At 42.2% G+C, this 12,695-nt stretch overlaps 1 protein-coding gene across 3 annotated transcripts in view; it reads right to left on the bottom strand.

Moving 5' to 3' along the window:
- The window catches only part of KCNE2 (potassium voltage-gated channel subfamily E regulatory subunit 2), a 165,345-nt gene that overhangs the window by 134,332 nt on the left and 18,318 nt on the right, over window positions 1-12,695 (bottom strand). The window contains exon 1 of one of the 3 annotated variants that reach the window (XM_033123256.1): window positions 8,422-8,510. The exons of the other annotated variants lie outside the window; for them this stretch is intronic. The gene's annotated coding sequence lies outside the window, so the exon portion shown is untranslated. Of the gene's footprint in view, window positions 1-8,421; window positions 8,511-12,695 lie in introns of those variants that run through there. 3 annotated transcript variants of the gene reach the window in all.

Genomic DNA, 12,695 nt, shown 5'->3' with positions numbered 1-12,695 from the left:
CCCTCACTCACACAGAAATCCTTGTCCCATTCAGCATCCAATGCTTTGGAGGATAATTTTACTTTTAAGGATCCTTTCCCTGTGTTCATTTTCTCCAGGTGGGAACTTGCGAGGTGTCATTCCTTCCTTGCAGCATTGTTTCCTGCAGCTGGAACTTACTCCTCCAAAAAACACTCTTGCAGAAACATTCAGAATAATGTTTGACCAAATATCTGGGCACCCCCTGGGCCAGTCAAGTTGACACATAAAATGAGCCATCACGATGGAGTAAGAGGCAGCATCGAAAGAACATCAGCTCTGGAGCCCAGCGGTACAAGGTCAAGTTCCAGCTGTTCTTTACTAGTTGTGTGATTTGTAGGTTGCTCTGCTTCTCTGGGGCTGCCTCAGTTGCCTCTCCGGTGAGATAAGGATAAGAAAAGAGCCAGCATGTGCACTTATGTGACACATAGCAGGCACACAAGCAGTAGTTGTTCTGGATGCAAAAACTACTTTTTTTAAGGTTCAATTTGCCCTTTGCATTTAATGTACATTAATATTATTTAGGCAAAAGAGGCTGTTTGGCATAGAAAATATAGGAAGAAAAAGGGAAGCATTAATATCAAGAAAGAAAAGGAACGGACCAGAGGATCTGTTGTTGGTACATGCTTACTCTTAAGTTAGAATGGCAGGATCTGGGGGTTTGGGGGACATATCAGAGCTGCTGGACTGTGTGGCTTCTCTCCTTTAATGAAATTGCTCCTTTATTTTCCCAGGGGGTCGGTGGGCCCATATTTACCTTGGAATCTAATGGTAGGGTGGCAGTGCATGGACATGTTTCACATTATAAGCATGAGTGTTGGATGATCACGAAACGTAATACATTTGGGACCTGATACCATCATCCACCATAAAAGCAAAATATTTTTCCGTCTAGAAATCAAGTTGGAAAACCTCTCTCACAGTTGGTTTAGGTTTTAAAAGCACAGTAATGGCTGCAAAGATGGCCTGCTCGTCCAGATAAGACTGGAGCCAACCTGACACCTCATTGCAGTATTGGTCCCTCTTCCAAAGCCCTGCTAAGCATGTGGGTGGTGTTAACGACGTCTTTCTGGCAGCTCGCGTGCATGAACCAAGAAATTAGCCTAATGGTTAGAGAAAACCTAGATGGCACAGCAAGAAATTCAGTGGCTGGGCTGGCCAGCTGAGACTGCTGGGGGCCAGCACGATGGCTCTCACAGAGTGTGAGATATTTGGGGTTTGGCAAACCCTAAGAAGCTGGCTGCCAAGCCCTGTTGCCTCCTTGTTCCCCTGGTGTATTTCAAAGGAAATTAAATCCACATGTTTCTGATTTGCTGACACTTAAAGCTCATCCAAAGGTAGTTTTGCAAGAGTGGTTTGGATCCGAGAAGCCTAGAGAAAGTTTAATTATTATTGTTATTTTTCATTTTGAAATGCAGACCTGTACGCTTGCATAATAAATGCCATGCCTGCAAAATCAGAGCCCAGTTTTGCCTGATGAAAAGGTTTCGTCCTGGGCCCACCAGAGACAGAGAATTGAAATCAACTACAGAAGACAGTGACTTTCACATCCTGGAAATCCATCTTGAAAATGGCACTGTTAGTGGCTCCTTTTGATTTAGGCTGCCTCTGAGAACTATCAAAGCTAGAGTTCAAAAATCTATGTATAGATTAAGTCTATCGATTTCATTATTTCCTCAGATTCTGGCCAAGGGGGCGAAAGCCCAAATTCAAGATGGCGTCTACGGTAGGTCCTGGGAACCTGGGTCCAAGGATGTGGAGCTTGGGACCTTAAGGGCAAGAGACCATCACAGAGGTGTTCTGAAGAATGTTCTGAAATGTTCTGCCATGTCCCTGAATAAAACCTAGACAAGCGGCAACCCAAATTCTGCTTCAGGGAAACAGAATTATATACTTGGAAAAAAATTAGTGCTTCTGGATGTCACATGTGACCACTCCAAGTCCAGTCACATGAAAACTGTTGGCCAAAGAGATCAGGGACCACAGCGTCCCCTCTTCTGAGCAAGGGATTAACATTTTCAGTTTCTCCCATCTCCCCTAGCTTTAGCCATTGCTATAGCTTTTCCTCCGACTCACCTCAGAGGTGGCCTCCTCCACTGCTCTGAATTCTTCAGACAGAAGTGGTAGCTTTGTTCTCTCCCGCTGCTCGCACCACTTCCCCCAGCCCCGGCCTATCAGCTGCTTAATTGGCACTTTATGTGGTGGTCCCCACCACTGGACTCCCCCAGCACCTAGCTTAGGGTCGGGTACATGGTAAGTACGCTTTAAACCTTTGAAGAATGAGGCTGAGATGAAGAACCAGAAACAAGTCAGCCCTCCCCCAGTTTCCCACTCAGCTCCTGCTGTTGGGCTTCTCTGGGCGTGTGTACACTCCTTACTCCCTCTTGCCCTAGAGTCTTCACCAGCTCCTCCCACTCCCCATTTTTTCAATCTAGGTAATCCTTGCTTATCAGGTCAGCTTAGATGTCGCTTTCTTGGGGAGCCTTTTGCTTTCCAGCCCAGTTTGGGGTATGTCCCCCAGGGATGAGTGCCCTCTGTCCTCTGCACACTTGATATATAGTCATGTTCAACTAAGTACAAGGTCCACTGCACTGCCTCCCTTTCCATCAGGCTGCTGGCTCCTAGAGGCCAGGAACCACGTCTGTCTCCTTCACCCTCTCCCCGGCGCCTGGCACTCAGAAACTGTATAGGTTCACTGACCGACTTCTCACTCTAGCCCGGAAGCCAGCCTTTGCCATCATGACAGCTCCTTTCTGGGAAATGTACAAACTAAGAGCAATGAGTGTTTTTAGACACTTTGACACCAGTACCCACTTGAATCAGTTTAAACCATACCACAAATGGATGGCTTAAAACAGCAGAAATGTATTGTCTCACAGTTCTGGAGGCCGGGAGGTAGAGGTCGAGGTGTCGGCAGGGTGGGTTCCTTCCGAGGCTGTGAGGGAGGATCTGTTCCACGTCTTCTGGTGGCTGCTGGCACTCTTTGGCACCCTTTGCTTGTATGAGCATCACCCTAATCTCTGCCTCCATCATCACATGACATTCTCCTTGTGTGTACATCTGTCTCTGTGTCCAAATATCCCCCATTTATCAGGACACAGTCATACTGGACTGGGAACCACCCTGATGACCTCATCGTAACTTGATCATCTGCAATGACTCTATTTCCAAATAAGGTCACTTTCACAGGTAATGGGGGTTAGGACTTCCACATATTTTGGGGGGCACAATTCAACCTATGACACCACTCACTCTTCCGGTAAAAAAAAAATAAAAAAAATAAGAGCTTAAAATTGACATTGAAATACAGTAACCATTTAATTTACAGTCCAAACTGGGACTTTTTTTAAGAATGAAAGAGGGCACACTTAATACTTTTGCAGGGACAATAAATAAACTGTCCCAGGCCATCCGTCTGGGCCGTGTATACGACCACCTCCCGGAGCCAGGCTCACTGCCCAGCCTTCCCACTGCAAGCATGCAGCGTACCTTCACTTCAGATCCCTCTTTGTTTGTGTTCCCAGCGAGTCCAGTCTGTTTTATACACACACAGTCACAGCGAAACCAAAGGATTAGCTGTATTCCGGCTGTAGTTAATTCACTGTTTCCCGTTACCGAATGCAAGCCCAATCTCAACAATTAATTTGGCCAGATCAAATCAGGCCCTCTTACACCTGTTCCCCTATTTATTTAGGCTCTAATCTTCCCAGGGGATTTGGAGGCACTGGGGACGATTACCTAAGCCTTAGATTAGGAGGGCAGCGTCAGATACTCCGTCTTCGCCATAATTCACAAGCGATACCCCTGAAACAGCCCCAGCCCTCAGTCTAGAAATTTGCCTTGACAACTGTCATTCCCCCCAGCATGGCCGGGGAAACGATCCCTCTTTTTGTTACAAACTTCCTTTCATCTCCTCCGAAGGGAAGGAAATGTTCCCAGTGGTGCTTCTTTCTGAGGTAATTGTTGGACAGGAGTCAGCCAGTGAAAGCTGCCCATCTAATTAACAGAGTCTGTTATGACTTATCAGGATAATGAGATGGGGAACAAAGACATGGAGGGTTTTTTTCTCCCCTTCCTGATATTTTGGCCTCTTTTCTTCCTTTTGGAAGATGACCCAACGTTAATGAGGAACGAGTCACTTATGGTTGGGGTACAAATAGAGAGATAAATGACATCGGTAATTAAGTCTCAAGCTCTCTTTGGTATACGGAGCCATTTGTCAGGCAATATTATTCAATTCATCCATTCTGTTAGGGCTACCACATTTCTCCAAATCCAGCGATGTGACCACCAGTGGCAATAATTTGTATGGTACAAAAATAGAATAGCTAAGAAAGGCATAGTGAACCCAAAGAGAAAGTATTTTCACCACCACAGGAAGCCTCGCTAGAAGCACTTGATTTGAAAACATGTAATGTGATCATGAGCAGCCACATACCTCTTCCCATCCCAGATTGAACAAATGCTCTGGGTTCCTCGGCTCATTTACCTAGGAGGGAAAAGGGGGATATCGGATTGGTCTAGTTCACCTTCTTCTGCCATATCAGTGATCATTGTCAAGGTCTCTGGTCAGCTGCCCATCTGGAGCCCGAAAAGAGACAAGGTGACATGAAATGGGACCGACAAAAGGCCAAATCTAAGGGCAACAAATGGGAGGAAGGCTTCCAGAACAGCAGCTCCCACACGGGACGGCCAGATTTTGTCTCCTTTCTTTCCTTTCTTTTGTCAGCGGGGAATCCTGACCCTCTCTCTGCCCACCCATCTCTCACTGCTCACAATTCAAGTTAATTCTGTCTCCACAGATGCTGGTGTTAATAAAAAACAAACCGACAGTCCCTTTAATTCACTTTCTCTTTCCGCGCTCCTTTTCAACTCTTGCCAACTTGTCTCAGAATTCTTTACCTCCCTCCTAGTGAGAAATTTGCCTTCAGAAAAAGAGAGGGTAACAGTCCAGAACCACGTTCAAGAAAAACCTGACTAAAGGAATTAGTGTCGTGACATTCTAAAGACAAAGGCCAACCACTCTTTCATAGCCTTGACAAATCCCCCTTTCCTTCTTTACCCACCTCCAAATCAACGTGTCCTTCCACCACCATTATTAGTGTAAATAAAATACTATCTCTGTATTTCACTTATGGCTTTACCGTACTCTGTGATCTGCTCTTTTCACTGTGACGCAGCAATATTCCAGCTGGATTCAGGATTAAATATGGCCCATGTGCTGGCGTGGGAACCTAGCTACCATTCCTAGGAAAACAGCTCGCGTTCCAAATAGCTGACTTCCAAAATCCAGAACATAATCTGTTTGTAAGCTGGCTTCCTACACAGTTCTAGCCCCTATTCTCACCTCTTGGTTAGTCAAGTAATCTTTTGTCTCCTGAGCCCATTCTCTGGGCAGGAGTGTGAAATTGACATTGAAGGCCACCAAAGCTCCAAAGCCAAGGTGAGAAGGAAAGGGCCCAGGGCAGTGGTTCTCAAACTTGAGCCAGGACTAGAATCACCTGGAAGCCTTGTTTGAACAGATTGTTGAAGATCTGGGATGGGACCCAAGAACTGGCATTTGTAACCTCCTTTCCAGTGGGAAATTTTCCTTCAGAAAAAGATGGTCTCATCCAGGGGTCACACTTTGAGAACCTCTGGCCTAGATGGTACAGGTACAGACAGGTACAGGGAGGTAACGAGATTTTCAGAATCCTGAGAGTCCAGCCGATCACCTGGCTGATGCAAAGGCCACCCGTCTGCGGATGAATCATGACAGAAGCAAAGAAGCCTTGCCTGGGTCTCCACCTTGACCTACAGGCAGAGACCATGCCCTAGAGTAACAGCAACAATTTCCTAGGACTAAGTCAGCATCAGCTGCAGTTTTAGAATTAGATATAGAAATAGCGCAGGAAGACTCCTGAGACTGTGAGATTTCCGAATGTTTGTGAAAATATGTGTTTTGTTCTCTGCTTCTTCTAGCTGTCACACATACTCTCAGATGTTCAACAGGTTTGCCAAGCCTTGGGGATCTAATCCTACCATTCTTCATGGAAGACACTCCTACACCTGTGAGAGCTGGATGGGGACCCGACACTTCTAACTCTCCACACTGTGATTCCAATGGTCACCGGGCCCAGGATTTCCCAAACTTCCCTTTGAACCCCGTTCACAGAGATGTACAATGCAACCAAATCCCTTAGCAAATTGCATTCATGTCTTCATTCTGGTGTATCATTTTAGTTTCTTAGCCTAGGTTCTTCACAGAAAGCAGAGCCTGTGACAAGGGCTTTTGGAAAGGAAGGTTGTTTTGGAGCGTGATCCCAGCAGACAGGAGTCAAGGGCAGGGGGGAGTGAAGCAGGGAAGAAGGGAGAGAACGTGGCCACATGGTCCATGTCATGTCCTACGAGGACCCTCTAAGAAGCTGTGTAGAATGCACATTAGAATTTTCAGCATGAGGGAAGAAAAAGGGAAGCATGATCCCACAGACTCCCACTCCCTTTGGGAGGGTTTTCTCATGGGGTGTTGACAACTTCCAGTTGCACAGGCATAAACACCAGGATACCGTCTCAAAGAAGCTCAGGGTAGAAAGAGAGATACATGGGGCAGCTGAAAGGAGGCACTGTCTAGTACACCTGTACAAAGCTGGTTGCCCCAGCAACGGCTGGCATCAAAAATCGGCCAGAAGGTGAGAGACATGCACAGATGATTCCAATATGGTGTATTATGGGGGAAAAAAAAGAAACGAAAAGAAAAGAAACGGAGTAAAAAATATTGTATAGTTTACCCAATATATTATAAACCTCATGTTAGTATAATCTTTAATATTCAATATATTTAAAAATTTAATCAAAGGTGAGGATTAACATAGAATTGCAGGAGTGCATGTCTAAAACCCATAAAACTTACAATGTGCCCTATTTCTAGAAACTTCTACCATGTCGGTGCCCAAAAGCCCCAGGGAAACAGTGACTAAATAAGAAATTTCATGGTAACCATTTCAAGGCCATCAGATGCAGGGGGGAAAATCAATAAAAGTGTTGTTTTCCATTGGCTGCTTGATGCTCACATTAAAATACAGGTTGAAATTAATTAGGAATTTAGGCACCAAAATTGCTTTCATGACCTCATGCCTGAAATTCTTATATTTTGTGCTTAAAAAATCAACTAGCTGCTGCTTATAATCACTTCTGCACAATCATGTGTTCTTTATAAATGAAAACCAAAATTAGACATAATTGTCACTATCTTTTCTTTCTGTAACACTAAGTTTCTGAGGTCCCAGGGCATCTTTGGAGGGATAGATTTTAATGACAAAAAGACTATCTTCTTTTATGTCTTCTATTTATTTATATTTTATATCTTTTATAAGATAAAGTGAAGATTATCATCAGGCAATTTATAATTAACATGAATTTCGGCATCTGTGTTGCTAATGCTTCTAGTCTTCAACAAACGATCCATTCAGGATATGGGCCAAAGAACATATGGCTAAGAATAAAGGCCATTTGAAACTGTACAACGGGTTACAACCATTGGGATTTCACCTCACAGTTAAATTGACTAAGGTCAACCTTTGAGCATGCTCAGTTGAGCAGCCCACCCTGCCGCGCATGCGGACATGATACCCTCTCTGGGGCTCACGAATCGTTCTGAGATTAAAGATGGAAGGATTTTAAATACGCTCTAAAAATTTTCTATCATTGAAATTTCAAAAAATATGCAAAAATACAGAAAAATAGAATGAGCCCTCAAATACCTCACCCAGCTCAACTGTGATGGTCGCTCTTAAATCCGTTTTAATTTTTTTCTCTTTTTAAAATTTAAACAGGCATCACTTTTGCTCCTAAAAACAGGAAACCCTGGAAGATTTTCATAACCCCCTGAGGGTTTATGACCTGCTGGTTCTTTGGTTCACTGACCTCGTTCAATCCTCTCTTTATACAAGGGAATGCTATGCCTCTCCCATTCTCTCTGGCTATCTCTCATGCTTGCAGCAAATTAAGTGGACTCTGTCTATGATTTCAGCAATGGTGACATATAATCCCAGTGTTAAAGGATGGAATTTTCCAATGCAAGAAGCAGCAGGCAAGGAACAGAGGAAACGTTGCTAGAGCACAGGCTCCTCAACACAATATCTCCAAGTGTGCTACAAAGCAGCCCAGCGTTTGGATGGAAAAAAAAAATCTGACAATGGAGTGATTGTTCTCCCTCCACAAGCAATCCTACTATTTCTAACCCCTCAATGGCTATGCTGGCAACAGGCAGGCATCACTTAGGTCTTCCTCAAGTGGCTGGCAACCCCAAAGGCAAAGGGGAAAGGACCTGTTGTTTTTCAGGAGACCAAGATCCCACAACAGGATTGCAGCCACTACGACCTTTTCTCAGAAACAAACAGAGGGATGAGCAGGGCAGCTACTCACCTTGTCTCATTTGTTCACGGAGAACCCAAAGCCAGCAACATGGATCAGCTTTCTTGCTTTTTGTCCAACTACTTGCCTGCTACTCTAGAAAAACAACCAAGGTCTGCCAAGAATCGACAATCTCCTAAATCTCAAAATAATGACTAGCCCATCCAGGGTTCCCATCCAAGGAATTGTTGGTTCCTATACAAGAAAACCCTTTGGGATGAGAATCAGGAGTCCAAGAAAGGCATGTGGTTATTTTTGCCACAATTTGGAAAGAAAGGGAAGTCTATTTTTGACATCAGCTATTCAGCTTTCAAATAACATCAGCCCAGAAAGCATACCTAATTTAAATGTTGATTCCAAATTTTACTTAATTTTAAGGCTTTTTGGGTCTCCTCCTATTCTACTACTCCAAGCATACACACACACTCACACTCACACTCACACTCATATTCTATTTCCTTGGCATATATGAGCTAAAGTTTTGGCATAGCTTAAGGAATTCATGGCCCCATTTCCATTTGACAACTCCATAGTTTTTAAAATAATAAACAGGAGTGATCAAGTGAAGAATTTGATGGCTTCATTCAGATTACAATGCTTCTAAGACTGGCCACAGCATTCAGAACAATTAGTCGTTAAAGAAGGAACTATGGGCTGATGAGATATGAGGGGGAAATGAAAGGCTAAGGGGCACAGGGAAAGGAAAGGAATTACACAGTAGTCTTGGAATATTACAGTGGTTTGTGAGCCATTACCCATCAACCCTGAACTGAAGGCAGAAATCAAACATGAAGTTCACTGCAGGCTCGTGAAAACTAATGAAGATTGTAATGTCACTGACAACTTAATCACCACATTTGCATACAGACTGGAAAATGATTTCTCCATGTGGGGGCCCCTTGCTTGAAGGGAAAGCATTCTATTGTCTCAGAGAAAAAAATATATACATATTTCTAATAATCATGAAAGCATTTGCAATCCAGAGTTCGGCTTGTCTTTTAGTTAAAAAACAAAACCACACCATTTTACTAAAATGATTCCCAACATGAAAGAATGGAGTTGTTTGTGCCCTTCATTCATTTCAAAGACAAAGAAAATTGTCCTTCTTCAGAGCCTTTGGTACATATTGTTTATCCAAAGTAAAATAAATTACAAAAAGAAAGCAGCTTTCCCCTGCCCTCTTCACCTCTGCCTTATCAGCCACCCACCTTCTCCGAACCCCTGGAGACTTTGGTGGACACGCTCGTATGTCACCACTTCGTCTTCCTCTAGCAGTTCACGAGCAGGTCTTCTAACCCCTGGAGCTACCTTGACCTTGATCAGTGTTGTAGACTGACTGAATGCACTCAGTATAAGATTTTAGTACTACCTATCAAATTAACCTCTTTTATGAAAATAGGAGAGATGGAAGTGGAAGAAAATAAAAGTCATAGTATCAAACTTCATTAGATGCGGAAATAGTAATACAAATACTAAACTAAAAGGAAACTGAGTTAGAAGCCCTGTAGGGTGACCACCTGTGCTAGTGATGGCCCGTTTTTAGGACGGAAACTCCCACATTCCAGGAAACTCCTCAGTCCTGGGAAAGCCTTGAGACAGTTGTTGATCACTCTACAGGCTACCAGTGATTCTCGAGACCAAAATCCAAATGTCAACTTAGTTGGACATTGGCAAGATTTCAGAGGGCTCATCACAAACACATGATACACCTTCTACCTGCCCATCTAAGCCCCCTGTCTATTTCCTTCATTACACTTAAAATAATGTGATTATTCCCATTGTTATTCACTTACTGTCTGATCTCACTACGCAGTGTGAGCTCCATGGGGTCAAGAGAGTCACTTCGCTTGCTGCACAATTCTGGAGAAAGGATGTGTGTATTTCATTGTGTCCCCGCTACAGGATGGAAGCAGGAGATGCTCAGGAACAGGTACCACAGCAGGAGGCAAAACTTGGTCAGTGGCCCAACCACAGAAGTATAGTTAGGAAAGTCATTAGAACGAGTCCAGTTCATAATTATCAAAAGCGATCATATATTGTGTTAAACAAAATGTGTCCATTTTTCTTAGAGTCTCTCAAAGCATTGTTACATGCTCCAAGTCATTTCATAGTTTGTTCACTCATTAATTCTTTTATTCGCTAAATAATTGAGTGCCTACTGTATGTCAGTCCACTCTCCTAGGCTCAGGGCATAAAAGGATAAACAGGAAGACACAATTTCTACACAGTATATAGCATAGGATAGGTTTTTAACCTGGGGCCCAGAGACTTTCTCCCGAAGTGGTTCATGAACTTGGGTGGGAAAAAAATTACAAGTGTCTTCACTAACCTCTCACCCCTGGAAATCATTGATTTGTCTCTACCACTATAGTTTTATCTTTTCTATATAAACAGAATCATACCGTAGGTAGAACTTTTGAGACTGGCTTCTTTCACTCAGCTTAATACCTTCAAGATTCATCCAAGTTATCGTGTGTGTTGATAGTTCATTCCTTTTTATTGCTAAATGGAGCAGTATTGCATAGGGATATACCACAGTTTATTTACCCATTTACCCACTGAAGGACATTTACATTGTTTCCAGTTATTGACGATTATGAAAAGAGCTGCTATAAACATTCAAGGACAGGTTTTTTTGTGAGCGTAAGTTTGCCACCTAGTTGGGTAAATACCTAGGAGTGGAATTGCTGGATCCTACGCTACGTGTGTGTTCATCTTTATAAGAAACTGCTATGTGGTTTCCCAGGGTGGCAATGTATGAGTTCCATTTGCTTTGTCATGGGAGCTTGTTTTTGTCGGTATGTTTTTTCATCATTCTATTTCGCCATTCTAGATATGTAGTTATATCTCATCAGGGTTTAATTTGCATTTCTCTAATGGTCAATGATGTGAATATCTCTTCGTGTGTTTATTTATTACTGGATATTTGCCAATATTTCATTGACGATTTTTGAATCTGTTCATTAGGGATATTGTTCTAGAGTTTTACTGTACCATCCTTGTTGGGTTTTGACATTAGGGTAATGCTGGCTGCATAAAATGAATTGGGAAGTGTTGCTTCATAGAAAAGACTGTGTAGTATTCATTGTATTTCTTCTGTAAATATTTGGTAGAATTTGCTAGCGAAACCATCTGGGTCTGGAGATTTCTTTTACAAAAGTTTCTAACTTCAAATTTAATTTTTAAAACAGTTATAGGGCTACTCACCTAATCCGTATTTCATCTTGAGTGAGTTTGGTTTGTTTGTGTTTTGGTTTTTTTGCAGAATTTGTCCATTGTATCTAAATTGCTGAGTGTACGAGCAGAGTCTGTAGTGATAACCCCTCTTCATTCCTGAAATTGGTAATTTGTGTTCTATTTCTCTGTGAGTTTCACTAGAGATTTATCAATTTTATTGAACTTCTCAAAGAACCAAGTGTTGGTTTCATTGATGTTGCTCTATTATCTTTGAAATTGTTTTCAATTTCACTGATTTATGCTCTTTTATTATTCCCTTTTGCTTGTTTGCTCTTCTTTTTCTAATTTCTTAAGGTAGCAGCTTCGACTGTTGATTTGATACCTTTTTCTCTAATATAAGCATTTTAATTGTATAAATTTCCCTCCAAGTACTACTCTACCTGCAGTCTACAATTTTTTTTTTATATTTATTAAGTTTATTGGGGTGACATTGGTTAGTAAAATTATATATGTTTCTTTTTTTAAAATTAAAGTTTGTTGGGGTGACAATTGTTAGTAAAGTTACATAGATTTCAGGTGTACACTTCTGTAATAATATATGTATGATGAAATTATTGATGTTTCAAGTGTACATTTCTATAATACATCATCTATATATTGCATTGTGCGTTCACTACCCAGAGTCAGTTCTCCTTCTATCACCATATATTTGATCCCCTTTACCCTCTTCTACCACCACCCCCTTTACCCTCTGGTAACCACTAAACTATCTTCTGTGTCTATAAGTTTTTGTATGTCTTGTTGGTTTGTTGCTTTCAGTTTTATAGGTCACATATGACTGAATTCATATGGTTCTTGACTTTTTCTGTCTGACTTATTTCACTTAGCATGATAATCTCAGGATCCATCCATGTTATCGCAAGTGGCAGTGTTTCATTTTTTCTTATGGCTGAGTAATATTCCATTGTTATGTATGTAGTACCACATCTTCTTTATTCAATCATCTATCAAAGGACACTTTGGTTGTTTCCATGTCTTGGCCACCATGAATAATGCTGCAATGAACATATGGGTACATATATCTTTACAAATATATGTTTTCATATATT

The sequence above is a fragment of the Rhinolophus ferrumequinum genome, chromosome 2, assembly GCF_004115265.2.
Source record: "Rhinolophus ferrumequinum isolate MPI-CBG mRhiFer1 chromosome 2, mRhiFer1_v1.p, whole genome shotgun sequence".
Classification (NCBI taxonomy): Eukaryota; Metazoa; Chordata; class Mammalia; order Chiroptera; family Rhinolophidae; genus Rhinolophus; species Rhinolophus ferrumequinum.
Note: the sequence above shows the minus strand (reverse complement) of the source record. Positions and strands in the feature narration are given on the sequence as shown.